At 41.5% G+C, this 8,514-nt stretch overlaps 1 long non-coding RNA gene across 1 annotated transcript; it reads right to left on the reverse strand.

Moving 5' to 3' along the window:
• Positions 1-3,871: 3,871 nt before the first annotated feature.
• On the reverse strand, positions 3,872-5,150 carry LOC115765691. The gene is made up of 3 exons (XR_004018138.1): positions 5,078-5,150; positions 4,043-4,344; positions 3,872-3,988 (listed from the first exon to the last, which is right to left on the reverse strand). It is a non-coding gene; the product is annotated as an uncharacterized LOC115765691 (long non-coding RNA).
• Between the last annotated feature and the right edge of the window lie 3,364 nt (positions 5,151-8,514).

Consider the following 8,514-nt stretch of genomic DNA (forward strand, 5'->3'; position numbering starts at 1 on the left):
CAGAAATATTTCATTTGCGGTTTGTTGTCATTGTCATTGTTGTTGCTGTTGCTGTTGGTGTTGTTGCTCCCTCTTCTGCAACTGGACACCGCATTGGTGGTCAGGACGCGAGCCACAGTTAAGCTGGAAAGTTGATCGCGCTTTCGCTAAGCCCCTGACCGCGTCGTCGTGTGGGAGGGGCAGACGACAGGTGCTTATCAATTGGAAGATAACCTGTAGTTGTTTCTATATGTACTCTTAGTGCCTATACTTCTATGTATGTGCCTACAGCAAGAAATATTTACTTATATAGGGCCAAAAAGTGAAAGTTTTTTTTTTTAATTAGAATGTGTAATATGTATAATTTCTTTCACAGTGGTATAAAGATTATATATATAACAGCTAGGGCACAGAGGATTCGGAACTTTTTCTTTTAGAAGGTTGTTTTCGAAGCATTTTTAAGTCCCAAATTAAAATTATAATTATATTAAATATTTTGACAGCTGCAACTATAGTTTTTTGGTTTCATTTTTAATCTAACCCCAAGCGATGTTCTACTTAAAATGACAATTAATTTACACCTTTTTTTTACATACATCGAAATGTTATCCTTACAAAATTTAGATCACAACATTGCTTTAGACTAAAACGAATATCTCTGTTAATTCAGAGAATATCTTCCAGCTCTCGACTAGTGTGGTCTCATGATCTAATGGATAGTCCTCACCCTCTCCATATTTATATATGTATATCCTTGGTAAATATTAAGTTTCTCACAGTTCTTTTTGGTTCCATATTATGCTGAATCAACTTAAACTTATATTATATTATTAAGCTTGATTCTCTGAGGATACACTTTGCAGTTCTGTTATAATATTATACGTATGTATATATAGTACACCGACCTGTTGCATTATTCTGCGCTCACATATCGCGGTGTATAATCGGTAGCATTCAACTCGCATCGGCTTACATGTGTCGCGACTTGCTTCTCCAGATATGTGAATGTATATATATCATGCCATTTGTCTCACCTACACTTGCAGTTGTTGTTGTTGTTGCCTGCAGCTGTTGCTGCTTAACTGGCAAGACATAAAACAAAAGCCGTCACCTCATGCTCTGCCCCGCTCGTACCTGTGTGGCGTACCTGTGGGCTGTGGGGGGTAGGGGGCAGCGGCGGGCAAGGACAACCTTGAGACTGTTCAATATTCCGCAGCATAATTCGTGGCCAGCTCGATATCACGAGTTTTACGCTCTCCACCAACAGCGGCAACATATTCGAGGCAATGTCGAATGGAAAAATGTTGCAAGTGGACACCACACACAGACGCCACAAGCGCGAGAACCAAGACCCAAGACCCGTATCCGAATCCGAATACCACAAGCAAACACACACACACATACACACACTTATGCATACGTGCACAGATGGAAACAATGTCAGATGCCGCTGTACTAAAATTACGCCAAATTATGCTGAAAATGCAATGAGAGCAGTAAATATGTAATGCGCACGGCGGACACACAGACTGGACTCCAGTTCGGTCTCTGTGCCACTCCCAATCCAACGCCCTCACCCCCAACACCATCCCCAATCCCACCTGCAGCTTAGGTTTTTCGCAAGCCATAAAGCTGCAACTGCGGCTGAAGAGCTAAAGAGCTGCCATTGGCCATTCGTAGAGCCCGCTTATCGGAAATCCAACATCTACGCGTAGTTTTTCGGAGCATGCGCAAAGGGACAACTATTGCGAATTGCCAGTTATTTGGGTGGAAGGAAGGAAGCAAGCGAGGTGCTGCTGGGGCTGCGACTGTGGCTGCGGCATTTAGTCGGGGCATGAAATATTTTGAACGCTCCAATGGCAGCCTCACAGGCTCAGCCCTAGAAGCTGCCCCTCTCACATATGCACCACACACATATATTTATTGCATTTTAATGTGCCACTGAAATGTGATTTAATTGGCATTGTTGCCAGACTCCAGAAAAACGCATCGCACAGTGCAACACGAAAGCAGCCCTAAGAAAAAACACTTTAAACCAATCTTGTCCAGGTGGCTAGCTCTAAATCATCAAATCGAAATTAAGAAATTACCTTAAAACAGGCTCGAATAAATTTATCGAATTGATGACACCCAAGGAATTATAAGCTGCAACAATCTAGTTCTTGTTTACATTTGTAAAATGTACGATGGAATATCTACTTCGAACAATATGTGATCATAAATTAATTTGGTTGATCTAACATATACGAGTATGTACATTATGCATTAACTATACAAACTCAAATAGGTATTTGCTCCACAAAATGTGAGGCTAGGAGCGGGGTTTCATTAGTTCTGTAGTCTCTGAGATCGCTGAGTATACAGAGTCTAGATCTAATTATAAGGCTCATAAAGATTGTATACATATCTTATAAGCTTAAAAATGCCTGTTGTATACATTAAAAGAATTGTTTCTAAACTTGCTTAAACCCCAGCTTTATCTATACATAAACTTTTCCTAAATTTCCCCTTTTCCCCAACAAACCAGGAAAACTGTGTGCTTAACATCAAACAACTAGTACAACAACTTTTTCCGTTCATAAAAGCAATCATGTTTAAATGAATAAAAAGCCATCAATTACGTGCACAATTGCGAGGCAAAAGCTTATAATGATTGGGCAACTAGCGGGTTATGTTATTGTGCACTCACGTGCCACATGTCATAATAATCGAATGAGTGTGCGATTAACGATTGATCGATAATTCGATATTTAAAAAATGCATATTTGACGCATGCGAATCAGTGTGCAACACTAGACTTTGAACTAGTTGGGCGCTGCATTGGTCTCTGGGATGGATTTGCAAATGCGAGCAAAAATTTTCTTTAATTAAATTCATTCTCACAGTGTGTGCAACATGTGGCAGCCGCAGACTGGAAGCTGGTGGAATGCTGCCACGCAGACGGGTCTCCCAACTGCAGACTGTTGCCATCTATTGGTGCCAGCACTTTGGCCAGGAATTTCAGTAAAGTCTTCTGAGACTTCACACAGAGCGGCGGCAACTTCTTCTGCTTCTTCTGGACTTGTGTCGTCGTCCTCGTACCCGTCCTCGTCCTTCTACCCGTTGTCGTCGCCTACCTACGCGAGCCCTTTAAACTCTTGCGCCGTCATCAAATCAGGTTTCGTTGCTGAAGACAGACGCATAAATCGCTGGAGTTTTTAAAATACCCATCAAGACTGGGTACCAGGTACTGCGCTCGACTGGACCCCCCCGCTTCAAGTCAGCAGCTCCAGGGAGCGCATTCGCTTCTAAGTTATAAATGCCTCTCATATATATATACATTTTTTTCTTAACACCAAACATTGTTGTTCCACTCTTGCCGCGGGCATAGACCACAGCCCAATCCTCCTCCGGGCACGCCTCATTTGCCTTTGGCATTTGTTTGATTTGACAACTTTGTTGGACTCCTCTTTTCTGCTGTTTGCTTGTGAACCTGAATTGCTCGACAATATTTTTGCTCTAAATCTTCGACTAAGATTTGTTGATTTAGGTCTTAGTCCTCCAGTTGGAACCTCGCCTGGAGCGAGGCTTGGCACAAACCAATGCAACACTTGAATTTGAATAAAGTTTTCAATGAAAACTTCTTGTGGCCGCAATGAAACTCAAGTGGTCTTAAGCCTAACGAACTGTTTGTACTATAAATCTACAAAAACAAAATTCAAGAAATTCCTCTGGGATTCTACTCTAATCGAAACTAAAACAATACACAACGAAGATATAAATATATATATATACCTTAAAAAAATAAAACAAAATTGTTCATACATAAAATTAATTTTCGATTTTGTGTGTATTAAGTGATATATTCCGATAAGTTTCGATGTATGTATCGATAAGTCCAAAAAAGTTGTCATATACGATATATGATATATATGCGTCTAGCATTTAGGATTCGTAGTTTTCTCCTATTCGTTACATTTCGCTTAACAATATTTAGGTACGTTCTGCAACATTTTAATGGATTATACATCTAAGGAATATTTATTTAAATATATGCATGAGTTATATTGTTCTTTAACCTAACTTTAGTCACAAGAGGTTCTGAAACACGAGTCTCCTAGGAATATACCAAGTATATTCGGGAGTGTGCCCGACTAGGAATTGCCCTGAACACTTTATGCTGCTCCAGTTCTTCTTCTTTTTGACCCACACTATGGTAAAACATTCTTGAAGATCTTGGCTGTTTATGGTCTGATCCTTATGAAACTTTCAGGACTTTAATATGGCATTCAAATGTGTGTAAATGCCAAATAACAAGGCTCCAGCTTAAAACAGAGATTTTTCATATTTGGGGAACGGGCAAAGATCTCCGAAAAGTGAATTATTCTAAATATGTATATAATTAATAAGAATCTACTTATGTAATTTGGTGTATCTAGCTTCTATAATTTTCGAGTTATGCTGAAAATCCAGGCCAAAACTAGATATCTTGAAAATAGGGAAAGATATCGAAAATAACTAATCAACTTGTGCTGCATCTGATATAAGAGAATAAATATTTCAAAGTTTGAGTCTCTAGTCTCTTATAAAGTTCTCGAGAACTTGAAATGCGTCTGGTTTATAATGAGTCTTAAGAAGAGTTTAACCTCTATTCTAATGTGTTTTTCTTCCTATTTTCTCAACAGATTGCGTGCTCTGACTGATTTAATTGTTGGTAAGTTTTGCCTAAATGCTTAAATAAACAAAGGATTTTCATTTCGAAGAGCTTCCCTCAGTGGGTTAACTCGCTTGCCTTAACAAATAAAATTAGCTGATAACTGTGGAACCACTTAAGAATACATTGTACAAGTACAATGATATGTGTATGTGCAGATGAGTCGTTTCTGGTTCTTGGGCTTGAGGATGAACCAGGCTCCTAGAGGTGTTATTCACCCCTCGATAGCCGCTTGACAGTCCACTGAACCGTGGACAACTTGACTCGACTGGGAACTGCAACTACAACTGAGCAAACAATATCAGAAGGCATACAAATGAGTTCGCAGTAGATCAAAGCTAACTTGTCCAAGGAATTTTGTGTTTGCATAGCAAATGTCACACGGACAGAACTGGTTGTACTTACGGATTGATCCCATATTTAAATGCCATCAGCAGTTGTTGTTCAGTTTTTTACAAATCAATTTCTACAATTTCCAAACTGAGGCCCCTAACAATTTGCTTTGACATTCGCTTGACATGACGCCGCTGGGCCAAATTTATGCATAGGGTTGACCCATATTTTTCAGATGTCCCAAACCAAATGCTAATTAATCCCACGAGTGCCAAAGGCCTGGCCCGGGGATTTGCTATGCTCCGCTGATTTTCACACACACATACGCAGCTCGCGTGTCCTGGCGAAGGCTTTTCCGCTTTTCCGGCCTACCTGGGCTTTAATAAATTGAAAATACCCGATTCCGTCGACCCGTTTGCGTATTTTGCGATTTAAATCTCACACGCATGTAATTGTGTATATTGCATCAGCTGGCTAGGGGGCGACTAAATGTCGCCTTATCTGTCACATTCGGAAACTAGAGTATATAATCTGTATGGTTTTCGCAGTTTTTCTTTTGCATTTCCTTGACACGTGCGATTACGCTGTGGGCTGGGGGGAAGTATCTATAAAGATCACCTAGCTTATGGCCATACAAAAACGTGAAGCCAGCTGTTTTCTTAATGTCACAGCGACAACAACAACAACCAAAATTTGTTTAGTTGTAATAGCAACAACAATAGCAACCCTCAGTGTGCGTCCCCGCCTGCTCCTGCCGCCGCTCGCCCCTAACTGCTCTAATTTACAATGCGTTTTTTTTACAAGTCGTCGCCGGCTTGAGCAGAAAAAATGTGCATGTGTGTGTGTGTGTGTACAAAGTACATCGAGAATTATTCACCCTATTTGGAACGATACGAATCCCCCGCTTAGGGGTTGCTGCTTTACTTTAATTATTAGCTCAGCGTCGCGGCCATAGCCGGGGTCTCAGCCCTCTTGCATCGGGCAACGGTCACCCTTGCCGTAGGGGCTGTCGCTGTCGCCATCGACTGCGTCATTTGGCACATGTCAATGCCTGCATTTTGGACTTTGGGCTCGGCTTGGACGCGGCTCTGTTTGGGTCTAACTGCAGCACAGTGGTGCGCTCGTAATTTTGGTCAGAAGTAATCAGCGATATATAGTCAGAACGTGTAAGATCTTCAGAACTCAAGCTTAAGAGAGAAGAGAGTTAAGAGAAACCGAACCCATAAACAAAGGAACCGAACCATTTAAATGTAATCAAGAACTAAATATATTAACTGAGCTTAATCCCAAAACTTCTTTACAACAAACATTCGGTTCACAAAAATATTTTTAAACCCGAATTTTGCATTCCATTTTATACTCTGAAACTGAAGCTCCAGCCAAATTGTACAAATTCTTATTATGTTTCGAAATTAAAACCAAACCAATTGTCAAAAAAAAAATTCTTATCAAGAACCAAAAAAATACTTAGTTGAACCAGTTTGAGTTCAAAATGTATACATTTTTGTGAACTAGTTGCTTAAAATGAGAAACTGAATTTAGATTCCGCTTTAGAGCGGAACCACAAACTTTTTTAAGGCATTGATTTATTGAAATGCAAAATATAGAAGACTGAAAAAAAAGTGACAAAGCGCGATTTGCACTAGTTCCGGAAGAGAACTACGAGTGGTTTTTCTGTTCCAGTTGCTGTTCCAACTATGAACCGAATGCAAAAATTTGTATTAGATTTGCAGGCATGCTTTACTTCCAAATCTATTGCCAAATGCTCTACTCGCGACCTAATCTATATGGCCATTGGCCTCTGTGTCCCACTGTGTCGCGCTCCACTTCATCGCTGTCGTTCCCATTGCGAACAGAAACCACTTCCACTTCCTGTTGAATTGCAGGAAACCCAACTCAGAACAACAACATCAGCAGCAACAGCAGCAACAGTGCGCCCGATTCTAACACTAGAACAAAGCATGAGAGACAGAGGGTGGGGAGAAGATTGATCCCTGACGGGGCGGGGCACATCTTGTTGCACCCTTAAACATAGCTGCTGTTGCATTTTTTGCAACAATTATGAACGGGACAGGCAACATAATATCTCTTTGCTTAACTGCACGAAGCTAGGCTTTAAATTGAGTGTGTTCGAATTGGCAGATACCCTGTAAACGATCAATAAAAGCATCTAATCGTATAGTTGTACACCAAAGCAGATTATCATTAAAAACAAAAAGATTTTGATTCCACGCTCAAATGTGAAATAAGCGTGAATTTAACATAAGACCCAACTGAAATAGGCGTGCAATATGTTTTATTGAGTTAGTTTAAAGCGGAAAATAGGGGAAAAACTTAAATTTAAAGGGTCTAGAACATATCTGAGGCCAGCGGAGCCGTGCAAGCCTGCCAAGACTAACAAAGCCGTTTTTACAGGGTATAGAAAATAACCAAACCACGGGCTGCTCGGAGCGAGCGACATTTGTGGATTTGTGTGCTGTTCGTTGCGTTGTGGCGTCTCCGTGCGCCGGGTTCGTTCCACTTTTCTGCCGTGCTCAGACAGACGTCTGAAGTGCCTCCTGGGCAACAAGCAACACCACGCTGCATCGCCATGGAGGAGGGTGCTGCAGCTACTATATTTTTTTCTTTTCTGGGTTTTCCTTTTTAAGGGTGCTTCTCATTGCGCTACACTTTGGCAAGCAAGACGACGACGTCCAGGTGCGTTGCCCATGCTGCCGTGTTGCCGTGTTGCCGTGTATTGGCTACTGCTGCTGCTGCTTCACCTTCTTTTCCACTTTTCATTTTTCTCAGGCATTTGTGGCTGCCACACATTTGGGACATCTGTTGGGCCGGCTGATCGTCGGCCGTTCTCAGTTCTCACTGTTCGGTTCGATGTCTCGTTTTCATTTATTTTTTTATGCCGAGTTTTGACTATGGATTGAATCTAATCGCATCTTGGCACAGCTTCACATCCGCTCGGAAGCTCCCACGCTGCCGCTCATTAGAGGCACAAAGAGAAGCTCGCCAAGCTTTAGTTAAGCTAATTGCAGTATCTCAATGTCCTGCACTGTCCTTTTATAGGAAACAAATACACACACACATACACACAAACAAAGGGGCAACAACAACATGCGCCGAGATTTAGTGATCTACAAATTTCCAAGAATTTCGTGAATGGAAAAACAAAAGCGCAACGAACGCTCCGAGCGGAGATTGTTAGGCAGACGAGTTGCCTCTACCTATCGGACCAGAAACTGAACCCAAACCTGAAGCTGAACTCGAATCCGAATCCGAATCCGAAGCTGAACCTCGGCCCAGCGCTGTGTGTATATCTCTTATGAATGTACTCGCGTCTCGTACTTGGACTGGCTGCTGTTTGCCGTTTATACACATTTATATATATATATATATATGTTTTTTTCTGTTCGAAGGTTCCTCTTCTTGTTTTTCGTGGCCTGTCCCGGCACAGCTTTTGTAGTTCCACTCTCTCGCTCTCTCTCACTCTCTCTCCCGGCTTCTGTCTCTGTCGC

Source organism: Drosophila novamexicana, unplaced genomic scaffold, assembly GCF_003285875.2.
Source record: "Drosophila novamexicana strain 15010-1031.04,08,12 unplaced genomic scaffold, DnovRS2.1 tig00000986-arrow-arrow-pilon, whole genome shotgun sequence".
In the NCBI taxonomy this organism is placed as follows: Eukaryota; Metazoa; Arthropoda; class Insecta; order Diptera; family Drosophilidae; genus Drosophila; species Drosophila novamexicana.